Source organism: Coregonus lavaretus (assembly GCF_964263955.1).
Source record: "Coregonus lavaretus genome assembly, chromosome: 19".
Taxonomy (NCBI): Eukaryota; Metazoa; Chordata; class Actinopteri; order Salmoniformes; family Salmonidae; genus Coregonus; species Coregonus lavaretus.
This window is the reverse complement of record NC_140006.1, coordinates 2,220,932-2,235,879: the sequence shown is the minus strand read 5'-3', so window position 1 is coordinate 2,235,879 and position 14,948 is coordinate 2,220,932.

Below are 14,948 nucleotides of genomic sequence, written 5' to 3'. Positions count from 1 at the left end.
TAGCATGATCATTACACAGGTGCATCCTGGGCTGGGGACTGTAAAAGGCCACTCTAAAATATGCAGTTTTGTCACACAACAATGCCACAGATGCGTGTGCAATTGGCATGCTGACTGCAAGAATGTCCACCAGAGATGTTGCCAGAGAATATAATGTTCATTTCTCTACCATAATGTCACGATCGTTGCAAGAACCGGACCAAGGCGCAGCATGATATGTGTACATCTTTTAATGAGTACTTTAAACAATCACAAAAAACAACAAAACGATACGTGAAGTCCTAGGCTTAACCAAACACAAACCTTACGGAACAAGATCCCACGAATAACAAGTGCACACAAGGCTGCCTAAGTATGGTTTCCAATCAGAGACAACAAGCAACAGCTGATTCTCATTGCCTCTGATTGAGAACCACCCCGGCCAACACAGAAACACATAACCTAGAACATACCATAGAAACACGAAACATAGACTCTACACAACGAAACTAACACCCTGGCTCAACATACAAGAGTCCCCAGAGCCAGGGCGTGACAGTACCCCCCCCCCCAAAGGCGCGGACTGCGACCGCGCCAACATAAACCCAACAGGGGAGGGGCCAGGTGGGCATTCCTCCTCGGAGGCGGATCCGGCTCCGGGCGTGACCACCACCCTCTAACAACCCCCCCGTAGCGCCTCTGGTCTGGTCTGGCCCCACTGGCTGGAGCTGGACTGGACATCGGTGGAGCGGATTGCTTAGGCTCCGGTGTGGAGCAGCTGACTGGTACCTGACTAGGCACCGGTGAAACGGGCACGGGCTGTGCCGGACTGACGACGCGCACCACAGGCTTGGTGCGGGGAGCAGGAATGGGCCGGACCGGGCTGACGACGCGCACCACTGACTTGGTGCGGGGAACAGGAGCGGGCCGGACCGGGCTGGCGACGCTCACCACAGGCTTGATGCGGGGAGCAGGAACAGGCCGGACCGGACTGACGGAGCGCACCATTGGCTTGGTGCGGGGAGCAGGAACGGGCTGGGCCGGGCTGGCGACGCGCACCATAGGCTTGGTGCGGGGAGCAGGAACCGGCCGGGCCGGGCTGGCGACGCGCACCCTTTGCTTGGTGCGAGGGGCAGGAACAGGCCGGGCCGGGCTGGCGACGCGCACCATTGGCTTGGTGCGAGGGGCAGGAACGGGCCGGGCCGGGCTGGCGACGCGCACCATAGGCTTGGTGCGGGGAGCAGGAACAGGCCGGGCCGGGCTGGCGACGCGCACCATTTGCTTGGTGCGAGGGGCAGGAACAGGCCGGGCCGGGCTGGCGACGCGCACCATAGGCTTGGTGCAAGGGGCAGGAACAGGCCGGACCGGGCTGTGGAGACGGACTGGAGGTCTGGAGCGAAGAGCTGACACAACCCGTCCTGGCTGAATACCTATTTTTACACACTCTGTGTGAGGCATCAGCACAGGACGTATAGGGCTGTGTACTCGCACTGGCACTACATTACGTGACACTGGCGCAGGATATCCGGGACCGAGGAGGGGTACTGGAGGCCACGAGCGTTGAGCCGGCACACTCCGTCCTGGCTGCATGCCCACCTTAGCACGACACGTGCGTGGTGCTCGCACAGGACGTACCGGACTGTGCCGGACCACTCGCGGCACAGTACGCAGCTCCGCATACCTCGGAACCTGTCCAGTCTCACGCTGCCTAGCCTGAGTACGGGGAGTTGGCTCTGCTCTACCTCTAGGCTCTGCCAACCTCTCTTCCATCCCCCAAAACCCAGTGGCCTCCTCTCCTAATCCCCAAACTCGCCCTGTAGCTGCCTCCAGCAGCCCCGTCGTCCATGCCGTGTGCCCCCCCAAAATTTTTTATTGGGGTTGCCTCTTGCGTGTCCGACGTCGGCCCGGTTGGCGCCGCTGCTCCTCTCTATGGCATGCCTCCACCGTCTCCTCCCACGGACGGTGATCCATACCGGCCTGGATTTCCTCCCAAGTCCAGGACCCCTGCCCGTCCAAGATCTCCTCCCAAGTCCAGGCTGTCTGCTCCTGGGCACGCTGCTTGGTCCTGTTTTGGTGGGATCTTCTGTCACCATCGTTGCAAGAACCGGACCAAGGCGCAGCATGATATGTGTACATCTTTTAATGAGTACTTTAAACAATCACAAAAAACAACAAAACAATACGTGAAGTCCTAGGCTTAACCAAACACAAACCTTACCGAACAAGATCCCACGAATAACAAGTGCACACAAGGCTGCCTAAGTAACAAGCAACAGCTGATTCTCGTTGCCTCTGATTGAGAACCACCCCGGCCAACACAGAAACACATAACCTAGAACATACCATAGAAACACGAAACATAGACTCTACACAACAAAACTAACACCCTGGCTCAACATACAAGAGTCCCCAGAGCCAGGGCGTGACACATAAGCCTCCTCCAACATCGTTGTAAAGAATTTGGCAGTACATCCAACCGGCCTCACAACCGCAGACCACGTGTAACCACGCCAGCCCAGGACCTCCACATTAGGCTTCTTCACCTGCGGGATCATCTGAGAACAGCCACCTGGACAGCTGATTAAACTATTTATGTCTATAATAAAGCCCTTTTGTGGGGAAAAACTCATTCTGATTGGCTGGGCCTGGCTCCCCAGTGGGTTGGCCTGGCTCCTCTCACAGACCCACCCATGGCTGCAACCAACAGATGCATATCTGTATTCCCAATCATGTGAAATCCATAGATTAGGGCCTAATTTATTTATTTCAATTGACTGATTTCCTTACATGAACTGTAACTAAGTAAAATCGTAGAAATTGTTGCATGTTTTGTTCAGTATAGCTAGAGACATTGTTGTTGAACTAATTCATTTTCAGTTCTGTGGCCTTCACCAAGTGAGTTCCTAGGCCGGGGTGGGTAAACCTTTTGGCCAAAGGGCCACATCGGGATTTCGAAGTTCAACAGTTGGCTTTAGAGTTTTTTTGACCGATTTGTTCGTCAAAATAAATTTGAAGGCCAGAAAAATGGCAGTTATTTAAAAATAAAATGAACTAAAATATTAAAACTCAACATGCAACAATTCCAAAGATTTTACTGAGTTACAGTTCATATAAGGAAATCATTCAACTGAAATAAATTCATTAGCCCCTAATCTATGGATTTCACATTACTGGGAATAAAGATTTCTGTTGGGGAGGCAGGTAGCTTAGTGGTTAAGAGCGTTGTGCCAGTAACTGAAAGGTCGCTGGTTCTAATCCCCGAGCCAACTAGGTGAAAAATCTGTCGATGTGCCCTTGAGCAAGGCACTTAACCCTACTTGCTCCTGTAAGTCGCTCTGGATAAGAGCGTCTGCTAAATGACTAAAATGTAAAATGTGTTGATCACAGATACCTTAAAAAAAAGGAAGGGGTGTGGATCAGAAAGCAGTCAGTATCTGGTGTGACCATCATTTGCATCATGCAGAGCGACACATCTCCTTCATATAGAGTTGATCAGGCTGTTGATTGTGGTCTGTGGAATGTTGTTCCACTCCTCTTCAATGGCTGTGCGAAGTTGCTGGATATTGGTGGGAACTGGAACAATGTTGTCACACACATCAATCCAGAGCATCCCAAACATGCTCAATGGGTGACATGTCTGCGCAACAATTTGAGAGGAATAAGAGATTCGATATAGACCAATTGTTTTTATAGGTCAAGGTTTGGCTTTTTCAAGAGAGGCTTTATTACTGCCACTTTTAGTAAGTTTGGTACACATTCAGATGATAGGGAGCCATTTATTAGGTTCGACATAGCAGGGCCAAGCACAGGAAGTAGCTCTTCCAGTAGTTTAGTTGGAATAGGGTCCAGTAGGCAGCTGGAAGGTTTAGAGGCCATGACTATTTTCGTGAAAGTGTTGAGAGATACAGGATTAAAAAACTTGAGCATCTCCATTGATCCTAGTTCTGTGCAGACTCAAGACAAATTCGTTTTGGAGAAATACGCATTTTCAGAGAGGAGTCTGTAATTTGCTTTCTAATGATAATGATATTTTCATGAATTCATCACTGCTGAAGTTAAGGCCATTCTCACTTGGGGAATGCTGCTTTTTAGTTACTGTAGCTTGGTGACAGTATCAAAAATAAATGTTGGATTGTTTTTATTCTCCTCAATCAGGTTGAAAAGTAGGCTGATCGAGCAGCAGTGAGGGCTCTTTGATATTGCACGGTACTGTCTTTCCAAGCTAGTCGGAAGACTTCCAGTTTGGTGGAGTGCCATTTCCTAAATTAAATTAAAAAAGTTTTGTGAGGTCAAAACTAAGATGTCGGCAAACTTGTTAAATACAGAGTTTAATTAAATAGTTAAGAGTAAAAAGCTAAAAAGTTTGGCAGGTAGCTAAGTAGCAACAAGCAGTAGAGAGACAACGCGGAAGTTGTTGCGATATAGTGCTCTAGATATAAATTAAGACACATAGTTAATGTGGGCGGCAGGTACTTTAGTGGTTAAGAGCGTTGTGCCAATAACCGAAAAGTCGCTGGTTCTAATCCCCGAGCCAACTAGGTGAAAAATCTGTCGATGTGCCCTTGAGCAAGGCACTTAACCCTAATTGCTCCTGTAAGTTGCTCTGGATAAGAGTGTCTACTAAAATGTAAATGTGTTCAAGGGTGGCAGTGGCGTATTAAGTTGCAGCATTTGAAATGATAATATAGATCTATTTCTGAGTATAGAATGGTTCCCTATATGACTGGAGACTAGCTGGGCTACTACTCAGTGAGAATAATTGCCAATATAATTGTGTTTATTTGTATTCAAAATTAGACAGCACTCTAGGCTTGTTTTTGTTCTAGAGGGACAGCCAGATAGGAGCTTGTTTGGAAACCACTGTGCCTATTTGACTTGTCACACTGCCAGCACGGGTCCAGGTAAAAATGTATTCAAGGGACAATTGGAAAAGCCTACAGCTAGAAAGATACAATGTTGAATTAAATCAAGTTGCTCTTGCCTGGCTGGGATGGTAGTGGTTGCTTGGTTTAAAATGGGTCAATAATCAAAATTCTATTGGAAAGTTCACTGATGTTTTTGTTTGTAGCCTTGGCCCAAACCGCAGATGTATTTTATTAAAAGCATAAAAGCGTGCCGACCATGTTGTGAGTTGTTTTGAGTTCAGGTGGGAGGAACATTTTCATATTCATGGTAATTGTGCTTTCTGTTCCATTTGATGCAGGGTTGGTGTTGCTATGTTTTCTTGGGTTTGTAGATATATATATATATATATATATGGCTTGTTTTAAGTTTTATAAAGTCCCCATACACACTATTAGTGAGTACATCTGCTTTCTCAAATCATTTGTTACATGGTGCAAATTGTTCTTTGATCATTTGTGTTTGTGTTGGTATTGACAAACCTAACATGTACAAGCTTCGGAACACGCATTCCAAGCACACGCACAAACCCAGGGGCTTATGCACGCACAACATTGCCTCCCTCGCTCTCTCAATCTGTATGTTCCCCTATGTTGAAATGAAAAATCAAATTAGCTTCTGAACATTTATTTTGTCAACAACAACAGCAACAAAAATCAAGGCAACCAGCTGTAACACAATTTCTAGTTTACACAACTTTGGGGCAGGAAAGTTCTGCTTACACTCGTGGTCAAAGGTATTGGTCTTCACAAAGTTTGCTGCTTCAGTGTTATGAGATATTTTTGTCAGATGTTACTATGGTATACTGAAGTATAATTACAAGCATTCCATAAGTGTCAAAGGCTTTTATTGACAATTACATTAAGTTTATGCAAAGAGTCAATATTTGCAGTGTTGACCCTTCTTTTTCAAGACCTCTGCAATCCGCCCTAGCATGCTGTCAATTAACTTCTGGGCCACATCCTGACTGATGGCAGCCCATTCTTGCATAAACAATACTTGGAGTTTGTCAGAATTTGTGGGTTTTTGTTTGTCCACCCGCCTCTTGAGGATTGACCACACGTTCTCAATGGGATTAAGGTCTGTGGAGTTTCCTGGCCATGGACCCAAAATGTCGATGTTTTGTTCCCCGAGCCACTTAGTTATCACTTTTGCCTTATGGCAAGGTGCTCCATCATGCTGGAAAAGGCATTGGTCGTCACCAAACTGTTCTTGGATGGTTGGGAGAAGTTGCTCTCGGAGGACGTATTGGTACCATTCTTTATTCATGGCTGTGTTCTTAGGCAAAATTGTGAGTGAGCCTACTCCCTTGGCTGAGAAGCAACCCCACACATGAATGGTCTCAGGATGCTTTACTGTTGGCATGACACAGGACTGATGGTAGCGCTCACCTTGTCTTCTCCGGAGAAGGTGTTTTCCGGATGCCCCAAACAATCGGAAAGGGGATTCATCAGAGAAAATGACTTTACCCCAGTCCTCAACAGTCCAATCCCTGTACCTTTTGCAGAATAGTGTATGTAAACTTCTGACCCACTGGAATTGTGATACAGTGAATTATAAGTGAAATAATCTGTCTGTAAACAATTGTTGGAAAAATTACTTGTGTCATGCACAAAGTAGATGTCCTAACCGACTTGCCAAAACTATGGTTTGTTAACAAGACATTTATGGAGTGGTTGAAAAACAAGATTTAATGACTCCAAACTAAGTGTATGTAAACTTCCGACTTCAACTGTACTTACGGGCCCTTTATGTTACTTAGATTGATTCACTGGTGTGTCAATAGACTTAAACAGATAAAACAGGTAGAACAAATCCACATACTTTTTGCTGTATCTGGTTTAAAAAGGTACAATATGTAAGAATTGCTCATTCAAATAGCTTCAAATAGCCATAATAAAGTGGCAACAATCAGAGAATAAAATGCTTTGAACATTACGCAGGTTTGCGTTTTTCGTCATGAATCTTGTTCTGGAGGCAAATCTGCAGAGTAGCAGTATCACTAGCTGGCACAGCCACAAACTCATAACATAAACCACACTGCTAGCCCTAATGCCTAACCCTAAAACATTTTGTTTTCATGAATCTTTACAATATAGCCAATTTTGACTTTGCAGCTGGCCCATCTTATGGAAATCGCTCAGTTTTGCCTCCAGAACAAGACTCATCCCAATAAATGTCAACCTGCGAAGATTACATAACTTTAGACCCAAGTGCTAAAGGAAAAGTAGTCTGGTACGATATGACAGGTAAATATGGCTTGCGCACTCTCATGTAAGAGGCATGATAACTTTATTCTACCAGGACCGCAGACACATGGCCACAACAAGCATGGACAACATTAGCTACGGAGCAGACAAAAAAAGTTTCACGAAGGACTATGCTATTAACAGCAGACAGCAATTATCTGATTTAAAAAAATAAGTTTGGACATCAAAAAGGGAGTTGTATGAAGGTTGTGGATAGACCAGATGGAGTGGATACCCACCTGGCACGCACTGGTTGAATCAACGTTGTTTCACGTCATTTCAATGAAATTGCGTTGAACAAACATTGAATTGATGTCTTTGCCCTGTGGGTAGCTACTTCGGGAACTGATGGACTGTTATGTTAGTGCACTCAAACTGGTCAGCCAAACCTCAAAACTAATGTTACCAACATTTACTAGCTATTCCTCTGCTATAAATCATACCTATATATCTAGCCAGTCATCTAACGTTAATCGTACTGTTCCAGCAAAGCGTTAGCCTATATATTTTTTGGTAGAAAGCAGCTAGCTCGGCTAGCCTTCTTTGTTAAGCACGACATGAATTCGCTATGCTGAGTGTGGTGTAATTATGTTTGCAAATCATAGCCATTCATAGGTCAATGTCAGCCAAACATCTGTGTCATGTCAAAATGTACTTTTTAACCAACAACAGAAATGGCTGATAGAGACATGGGAGAGCCCAGGCTACCGCAATTGAAAGTAGTTTTGACCAAAGCTATAAACTATCTTTGGTTTACTAGCTAATGTGCATGAGATGTTGTCAATTTCCATTATTGAACTAAGAATTGTCTTATGTCATGTTAGCTGTGTACTGCAGTGGATGTGAGCAGCTTGTTGCTATCTCTAATGTTTACATGACTACACAAATCCACAGTGAAAAATATTCAAATTGTTGGGGAAAGTGTGAACATATATACAGCATGTCTAGATTAAATTCTACTTCAGAAATACATGTTTCTCGCTGTTATCAATTTTGCTCCACGAGAGTCCAAACATTTTCCTCCGTGACCATCAGTGAGTCCATGCAATTCTGAGCAGGCACTCTGTCAGACAGCCCTGTGAGTATAGCATGCTCATAGAATATGGGGCACGAGGGTGTTCAAGTGCAGGCATGCAATTACTCACTGCCATCGGCGTCAACATTACACCACAAGTTATTAACTACAAAGTGTACCTTTAATGCATCATCATTTTCAGCCTCTGAAATAAATGCTTTAGTTGTAAACTGGTCCCTAACAAGTACATTTACTAAAATACAACTTGCTGAAAGTCACACTGGGTAATATGTTAATGAGATAGATGTATTTAAGCCAACACAGTTTTGACTTAAATCTGCTTGAAAATCTATGGCAAGATCTGAAAATGGTTGTCTAGCAATGATCAACAACCAATTTGATAGAGCTTGAAGAATTCTAGAAAGAATAATGGGCAAATGTTTCACAATCCAGGTGTGGAAAGCTCTTAGAGACTTATCCAGACTCACAGCTGTAATCGCTGCCAAAGGTGATTATAACATGTATTGACTCAGGGGGTTGAATACTTATGTAAATTATATATTTCTGTATTTCATTTTCAATAAAAATATGTTTTCACTCTGTCGTTATGGGGTATTGTGTGTAGATGGGTGAGGAAAAAATCAATTTAATCCAATTTCAATTCTGTCTGTAACACAACAAAATGTGGAATAAACCGAGGGGTATGAATACTTTCTGAAGACACTGTATCTAATCCAGATATGAGTGGTAAAAAAAATCTATTTTATTTTTTACAAATTATATAATTTTTCTGAGGAGTGGTAGAGAGGTACTGAGGCAGATTTTGAGTCTTAGCTGAGGTTGTGTTAGGGAAATCTTCGGATGTTTTGAAGACCTGAAAGGAGGACGGGTACAAATATGTTTGAGTTGTACAGGGAGCTCTGCAGAGAGTCGTTTCCAGACAGGTAGTAGGAGAAGTATTTGTATAGAATGTTAATAATTTAAAAGAGATATGCGATGGTGTCAAAAAAAAGTTATGTCGAGAACAAATGTAGGTAGGGTGTGTGTGCCTGTCAACGTGTGAGTAGGCAATATTGAGTCAATTGGCCATAATAGTCATTAAAAACATGATTCATTCTTTATGCTATTTTAGGAGAATTATGGTTTGGACAGTCACAATTAGGTTTTCTCATATTTTTCTAATTATAATTGTAGCAATATACTGAAAGTATATTTAGCACATGCAAATTACAATATAACCGATGTTTGAGCAACCCATTTTCATTGTTCTGCTGATCCGACCTAATTAAAGCACCGTCAAACACAAACGCTAAATTGGTTTTGATTGAAGACACAATGTATCGAATCAAATCCAATTTACATAAATTACCTGCCTCTACTTTCACCCCCCCCCACCCCCACACACACACACACACACAACAGCTGTTGTGACAGTGCAGGCAATGTAACAGCAGCCCAAGTGCTGGAAAAAAAGGCATTCGCAAGGAATGTTCCCCATATTTTAGTGTCTCATTCGTTATGCCGGTGAAGACAGTTGTGCCTGGTATAGGCCTACCTTGAAAATCATTTCCTCAGTTTGGTGCTTGAAAAGTCCTTTTAATTATTGTAGCCTGCTTCCTTATAAACTGAACAAACATATAAACGCAACATGCAACAATGTAAAAGATTTTACTGAGTTACAGTTCATTTAAGAAAATCAGTCAATTGAAATAAATTCATTAGGGCCTAATCTATGGATTTCACATGACTGAGAATACAGATATGCATCTGTTGGTCACAGATACCTTTAAAAAAATGTAGGGGCGTGGATAAAAAAAACAGTCAGCATCTGGTGTGACCACAATTTGACTCATGCAACTCCTTCACATAGAGTTGATCAGGCTGTTGATTGTGGCCTGTGAAATGATGTCCCATTCCTCTTTAATGGCTGGATATTGGCGGGAACTGGACCACGCTGTCGTACGTCGATCCTGAGCATCCCAAACATGCTCAATGGGTGACATGTCTGGTGAGTATGCAGGCCATGGAAGAAGTGGGAAATGTTAAGCTTCCAGGAACTGTGTACAGATCCTTGTGACATGAGGCTGTGCATTATCATGCTGAAACATGAGATGACGGCGGCAGATGAATGGCACAACAATGGGCCTCAGGATCTCGTCACGGTGTCTCTGTGCATTCAAATTGCCGTCAATAAAATGCGATTGGGTTCGTTTTCCGTAGCTTATGCCTGCTGATACCAGTGGACGCTGCTGAAGGGAGGACGGCTCAAAATAATGTCTGGAACAGAGCAAATGGAATTGCATCAAACACATGGAAACCATGTGTTTAATGTATTTGATACCATTCCACTGATTCCGCTCCAGCCATTACCAAGAGCCCGCCCTCCCCAATTAAGGTGCCACCAACCTCCTATGGCCCATACTATAACCCCACAGCGTCCATGGGGCACTTTGTTCACAACATTGACATCAACAAACCGCTCGCCCACACGACACCATACACGCTGTCAGCCACCTCCCCGGTACAGTTGAAACTGGGATTCATCCATGAAGAGCACACTTCTCCAGCATGCCAGAGACCATCGAAGGTGAGCATTTGCCCACTGAAGTCTGTTACGATGCTGAACTGCCGTCAGGTCAAGACCCTTGTGAGGACGACGAGCACGCAAGGGAGCTTCCCTGAGACGGTTTCTGACAGTTTGTGCAGAAATTCTTCGGTTGTGCAAACCCACAGTTTCATCAGCTGTCCGGGTGGCTGGTCTCAGACGATCCCGCAGGTGAAGAAGCCGGATGGGGAGGTCCTAGGCTGGCGTGGTTACACGTGGTCTGCGGTTGTGAGGCCGGTTGGACGTACTGCCAAATTCTTTAAAACAACGTTGGAGGCAGCTTATGGTAGAGAAATCAACATTAAATTATCTGGCAACAGCTCTGGTGGGCAGACATCTGTGGATTTGTGTTGTGTGACAAATCTGCACATTTTAGAGTGGCCTTTTATTGTCCCCAGCACAAGGTGAACGATCATGCTGTTTAATAAACGTATTGATATGTCACATGTCACGTCTCCTCCTGTTGCTCCCCTCCGGCGCTCTGATTCGCGGGTCTACTGAGCCACCGGTCTGAGCGCACCACCTAGGCAACACCGGAATGGAAACCCAACGCACCCTAATTACCTCCAGCGCACCTGCACCTCATCATCTCATCACCACCCCTATATAGCCCTGGACTGTTCAGTGTTGTGTTGTGTGTGATTGTTAGTGTCTTGTCGTATACGCACGCTGTTGTTCTCTAGCTCAGGTTTAAGTAAACCTTTACATTATTGATTCCTGCGTCTGCGTCCTGCCTCTTCGTATCCTCAGTAATCGTCACACCACACCTGTCAGGTGGATGGATTATCTTGGCAAAGGAGAAATGCTCACTAACAGGGATGTAAACAAATGTGTGCAAAAAAAATGTAGAGAAATAAGCTTTTTGTGAGTATGGAACATTTCTGGCATACTTTATTTCAGCTCATGAAACATGGGACCAACACTTTACATTTTGCTTTTTATATTTTTGGTCAATATAATTATCCGTGATTTCATTTTCGATGAGTTTTTGTGAGAGATGTGGCCACTCATTTGTTTCCTGCTGCTTCAATTGAAGGGTGTTTCTTTACTCTGTTGCGGTGAAACCACATGCGGTTATTATGAGGATGACAACATAATGCTGGATTCAACTCGTTTCTTGGTCGTTTCTAATTATAAAAACAGCGATGGTGAGTTTAATGTGACGACTATTCATGGATTTATTATGTGTGCCTGCAACGGCCACATAGGACACAAATGCATCCAATTTTTTTGTCAGGCAAGTCCACATTATTCTCAAATTTTTTAGAATGTAATACTAACTTGAATATCAATTCATTGGCGTCTATATTAGGCCCTGTATGTACAATTATATAAATTATACAATTGTATAACATTGAGGTCCTTTAAATATTAGTTAAGTCCTTGAAATGATGTACAGTCGTGGTCAAAAGTTTTGAGACTGACACAAAATTGGTCTTCACATAGTTCGCTGCTTCAGTGATATTTTTGTCAGATGTTACTATGGTATACTGAAGTATAATTACAAGCATTCCATACGTGTCAAAGGCTTTTATTGACAATTACATTAAGTTTATGCAAAGAGTCAATATTTGCAGTGATGATCCTTCTTTTTCAAGACCTCTGCAATCCGCCCTGGCATGCTGTCAATTTCTTCTGGGCCACATCCAGACTGATGGCAGCCCATTCTTGCACAATCAATGCTTGGAGTTTGTCAGAATTTGTGGGTTTTTGTTTGTCCACCCGCCTCTTGAGGATCGACCACAAGTTCTCAATGGGATTAAGGTCTGGGGAGTTTCCTGGCCATGGACCCAAAATTTCGATGTTTTGTTCCCCGAGCCACTTAGTTATCACTTTTGCCTTATGGCAAGGTGCTCCATCATGCTTGAAAAGGCATTGGTTGTCACCAAACTGTTCTTGGATGGTTGGGAGAAGTTGCTCTCGGAGGACGTATTGGTACCATTCTTTATTCATGGCTGTGTTCTTAGGCAAAATTGTGAGTGAGCCCACTCCCTTGGCTGAGAAGCAACCCCACACATGAATGGCCTCAGGATGCTTTACTGTTGGCATGACACAGGACTGATGGTAGCGCTCACCTTGTCTTCTCCGGAGAAGGTGTTTTTCGGATGCCCCAAACAATCGGAAAGGGGATTCATCAGAGAAAATGACTTTACCCCAGTCCTCAACAGTCCAATCCCTGTACCTTTTGCAGAATATCAGTCTGTCCCTGATGTTTTTCCTGGAGAGAAGTGGCTTCTTTGCTGCCCTTCTTGATACCAGGCCATCCTCCAAAACTCTTTGCCTCACTGTGCGTGCAGATGCACTCACACCTGCCTGCTGCCATTCCAGAGCAAGCTCTGCACTGGTGGTGCCCCAATCCCACAGCTGAATCAATTTTAAGAGACGGTCCTGGCGCTTGCTGGACTTTCTTGGGCGCCTTGACGCCTTCTTCACAACAATTGAACCTCTCTCCTTGAAGTTCTTGATGATCCAATAAATGGTTGATTTAGGTACAATCTTACTAGCAGCAATATCCTTGCCTGTGAAGCCCTTTTTGTGCAAAGCAATGTTGACGGCATGTGTTTCCTTGCAGGTAACCATGGTTAACAGAGGAAGAACAATGATTTCAAGCACCACCCTCCTTTTAAAGCTTCCAGTCTGTTATTCTAACTCAATCAGCATGACAGAGTGATCTCCAGCCTTGTCCTCGTCAACACTCTCACCTGTGTTAACGAGAGAATCACTGACATGATGGCAGCTGGTCCTTTTGTGGCAGGGCTGAAATGCTGTGGAAAAGTTTTTTGGGGATTAAGTTCATTTTCATGGCAAAGAGGGACTTTGCAATTAAATTCAATTCATCTGATCACTCTTCATGACATTCTGGAGTATATGCAAATTGCCATCATCAAAACTGAGTCAGCAGACTTTGTGAAAATTAGTATTTGTGTCATTCTCAACTTTTGAACACGACTGTATAGTTATGGGCCAATTTGCAAATATTCCTCCAAATACACCTGGAACTGCATAAAAATGCATTTTATTTTATTTTCAAACCATTTAGAAATATTGATCCCCATTGTCACACATTGGCCCCATTTATTTATAGAAAGACCCACATATGATTCATGCTGCAGAACGACAGTGAGGCCCGGGGTGTCTGCTATGTAGGGATCCTGCCAGTGTAGCTGTAGAAAACCCTCTCTCTGGCCCTGGGACTTGGAGACAAACTTTGACGTCTTACAGCTGAGGTAGACAGCCAATCAGTAGCCTAGTTTGGGGTTGGAGACCGCTACTCAGCCTCTTAACTCTTTAGTTGTTTTCAGGAGACCGGGTTAACCACATCTCTATAAACTCCTGGGCTCTACACCAACCTACTCTCTCCCCACATGGACAAGCCCCTCTTTGTACTTCCTGATGGTGTTTAGTGTGTCTTTGACCAAGTAAGTGGACTTACTGCTGGTTAGGGTTAATTTGGTGTTTATTAAATCTGTATACATGTTATCATCCTCGCCCCCATAGCCACTGCTATAACTAGCCTTGCTAGCCACTAACTGTATACCATTTGCTGTGTTTGCTATGCCAGCTCATAGCCTGTGGCCTACTAGCCTTGCATGCTAGCCTCTTGTTTATCATGTTTGCGACTACCCACAACCTGTTGCCTTCTAGCTTAGCATGCTAGCTTCTCCTGTATATATTCTGTACCATGCTAGTTGCTAATTATACATGTATACTGTTCCATTCTATACTATGCTAACCCCTTTTACAGTATGCCATCACTAATGCTATGTAGGCTGTTGGCATACACTAGGGCTTTGTAGCATGTTAGTCTACAAGCCTTTGTATTACTGTATGCCTATTCACAACATGCTAGCAAAGCCAATGCTGCTATAGCCATTTCTATTGTGTACTAGCCCATTGCTATTCTATTGCAGCTACTCTATGTATATGTTACATCATTGCCATTTCATTGTACAGCCTTACATTGCTATTACTCTGGTGTAATATATATATTCCATGTTTCTTCTGTTCTACAGAAAACCACTATACATTATCACATTCACTAGTCCACTTCCTGTTTGCTGTGTGTGTGCGCATGTCTTGATCATGACAATAAACGTGTTTTGTGTACATCTGCCTCCTAATGGTCACATCTGTCCTCTTACGGGACGCTCGGTAAGTTGCACTTATACCTAAACTGGCACCTCTTTCGGAGACCACC